The sequence below is a fragment of the Myotis brandtii genome, unplaced genomic scaffold (genome assembly GCF_000412655.1).
Source record: "Myotis brandtii unplaced genomic scaffold, ASM41265v1 scaffold82, whole genome shotgun sequence".
In the NCBI taxonomy this organism is placed as follows: Eukaryota; Metazoa; Chordata; class Mammalia; order Chiroptera; family Vespertilionidae; genus Myotis; species Myotis brandtii.
This window is the reverse complement of record NW_005371324.1, coordinates 4,142,458-4,145,895: the sequence shown is the minus strand read 5'-3', so window position 1 is coordinate 4,145,895 and position 3,438 is coordinate 4,142,458. Positions and strand designations below refer to the sequence as shown.

Below are 3,438 nucleotides of genomic sequence, written 5' to 3'. Positions count from 1 at the left end.
ACTAAAGATAAACTGAGGGTTTTCCATGGTGATCATTGGAGAATGGTGGCCTAGAGATGAGGAATCTTAGGGGGTAATGTGAGAAGACATAAAAGGTTGCCATTATTCATTCAGAGAAATTAAAAACTGCTGCCAGCACAGGGCAAGGGATGGGCAGGGAAGGTGGGAAGTGTCCAGGCCGAGCTGCAAGTCCTCAGAACCCTGTCATTCTTCAGCTCCCCATTGTCTGAGTTGAGCATCAGCCTCCAGAGTCCTCCCAGATCTGAAAGAAAACCAAGACCACAGGACTGAGAGCTCTCTGTCCGTGGCTGCCCTGAGGGAGGAGGGGAATGAGGTGGCAGCAGCCTTACTGGAGAGGCGAGATCTTCCAAGGGATCATGATCCGAGTCTCCATCTGTCTCACCAGGGGGACTGTGTAGTAGACATTTTCGCCTCAACCCCTCTTCCTCCAAGTAGTATTTCTAGTCTCTTCCCGAGACTGCAGGTCTTTGTAGGCCCAGAGACGGCTCTTCTATCTGTAAGAAGAGACCACCCACTGTCTCTGGTTCTCCTGCTGGTACTTGATGGCCCGAGCCCAGTTGTCCCCCCACTTGAACACGGTTCCTGGCTTGAATTGTTCTCAGCTCATAGATGTTGGGGCCCATTTTGGGCTTTGGCTCATTCCAGAAGCTGAACTTGAGCAGCATCTGGTTCCACACCTTTCGGGACCTCCAGGTACTCCTTGTTGCTTTTGAGCTTGTTCGAGCAGTCCATGAGGGCTAGGTAGCCCCCTGAGAATAGCCACAGGTGCATTGCCTGGTCCTGCTTCACATACCATGTGTTCCAGTTGCCCAGGAGCAAGCAGGTAGTCCTCATCCAGGTGCAGTGGGTAGCACAGCCGCCAGGCTGTTGTGGGCACCCAGACACTCGGGCTCCACACTGTGAAATTGGATTTGTAGAGGTTGCTGGTTTCCTTCTTGACAGCAAGGTGGAGCGGGTGTCCTTCTGGGGATTCACCTTGTGCACAAAGAGTGAGTGAAAGCAGCTGCCTTCATGGTCCTTGGAATAGAAGTGCCCGCAGATGCAGCCACAACAGCCGCCGTACTGCCAGAGACGTTGCACAGCTGCAGGGCCGTGTTGGAGAGGCCTGGCCTTTTCTAAAGTCATTCCGGACCTGGCTTTATCCAACATCTTTGACACACATTCAGAAGGATAAGAAAGGAAGCTTTAAGGCCATCAAATATAGAACATTTAATGCTTAAGGGGCTATAAGTTTACAAGTAGAATAAATTCTCATAATTTGGAATCAGGGTTGGAAAATACCACTTTCTGAAATGGTAACAGCCATCAACATAATATCACATTAGTTACCTAGTGGAAATATCCCTAGGAAATAGCATACCTTAAGAGAAGAAGGACAATGTGAAAGAAAGCAAAGAAGATGAAACAACTCAAAGAAAGATAGAAGCTGAGGGAAAGTGGTAGGGAGTCAGCAGAAAACATGGAATAAGAAGGTCACCTTTGTACACTGAGGTGAGTTGGTCCTAGGACGTAAAACTAGCTCCAGGAGACCTTGCCTTTCTGCTCTGCACATGGGTTCCTGGTGGCACTGGGAGTGCTAGAGAGCCCTAGGGAGAGAGTTGAGAGGGAGGTTTCCTATCAGATTACTGGCTCTCTTGGAGTTCTCTCTTCCTGCTCAGAACATGTGTGGAATTCTGTCCCTCCAATGGTATTGATAATATTCTACCTTGCACTGTCGTTATAAATTGAGCAAATGGCTACCTGGAGTCCTTTAGATTGTTCTCTGAAAGGATTGGTGCATGCTTAGTTATATTCCCGTATTTATAGCTCCAAGCATAATTCCTGGTACATGGCAGAGAGTCAATGGAAGTTCTTGAATGTTCAATCAACGAAATGGAACATGGATGTGAGTGTGAATATAACTCAAGTATAGAGGTGAGAAGTTGAAACATGTCATTCTGTTTTTATTGTATTTAACCTCCTTAGAAGTTGTTGCTTCTGTTGTTGTGGTGTTGTTACCTTTCAATTTACCAAATAATTAAATAGTGCAATTTAAGCTAATTTCCTAATGGAGGCAGAAGAAGGTGAAAGCAACAAGATAATGATAAAGTGATTATCACAGAAATGTTATGAATGGAACCTTACTTTGGACCATGTGACCTCATTAGGTAGGAGCATATGTGGGTAGACCAGGCAGCATGAAGTGTTTTCATTATTATTATTTTTTACTTGAACTGATTTATTGTTTTTTGGGTTTTTTTCATAAAACAGTTGCCATAGATATCTCAGTTGTATCCCTGGTTGAATATAAGTCACGGTATACATACGCATTTCAGTCTGTACATAGCTAGAAATATGCCCATTTCCATAGAAAATGGAATCAGTGTTGAGTTACAAATAATTTTTTTAAATCAAAAACAGTGACATTAATGTATTATTGAATAGCTGAGTTCTCAACCGATTGAGGGGGGAAACAAAGAGCTTGGTTCCATTCTCTGGAGCAGAACACCTGAACTTGAATTTCAGCTCTTCCTCCTACTAGCTCTGTGACAGGTGACCTAACCTCACTGGACCTCATTTTCCTAATATGTAAGTTGGAAATGATAATAGTTCTGCCTCATAGGGTCATTGTAAGGATTTAATGAGTTAATATATGTTAAGTTGTTAGAATGGTGCCTGACACATAATGTATTGGCTATTCTTATTAACAATCAAATGTCACTAATACCATCAATATCAAGAAATAATAAAATATTAATACTGTAGTATTAAATTTAAATAATTAGAACCACGTGTTATAATATTAGCAAATGTTGACTGACAACACACACAATGATAAAAGCTTTTATAAATTAAGTCATGTTTTAAAATAAATTTATATTTTATTACTCAATAGCATTTACATGTATCTCTGAAACAGCAATGCTGTGTGTGTGGTTTTTTTTAATATATGTGGATATATCTGTTTGTATTGTGGGGATGCAAAAAATAATTTCCCTCCCATCTGTCTAAGCTCTTCTGGCTGGGCTAATATTCCAATGAACATGAGACAGATTAACAGGAGAAAATGTCCAAAATTTATCACAGATGTAATAAAGTGGGGGTGCCCATAAGAATATTATAAGACACCCAAGGAAAGATTAGGTAGTTGAGGCTTATGTGTCATTCTGAAGCTAAGGGGAAAGGGAGATGGGGTTGTGGTCTGGGAAATTTCAAAGGGCAGGAAAGCAGTTCACATGGAGATGGAAAGCAAATGTGTGGTAAATAAATGTTTGCTGGGCCAACTTTAACAATGGGACACAGAGAGGACTTTCATCAAATGGGCCTTGCTAGGCTCTTATCTATCACACACAGTTCATATTAAACCATAGTTATCCCTTCCTGGAGCTGGTCCTCTATCTAAATTTCTTAGGCAGGTAAAGATTCAAAGGTTCTTTC

The 3,438-nt window shown here is 42.2% G+C and overlaps 1 pseudogene; it reads right to left on the bottom strand.

Annotated features, from left to right (window-relative positions):
- Positions 1 to 511: 511 nt before the first annotated feature.
- LOC102259581 lies at positions 512 to 1,146 on the bottom strand (annotated as a pseudogene).
- Between the last annotated feature and the right edge of the window lie 2,292 nt (positions 1,147 to 3,438).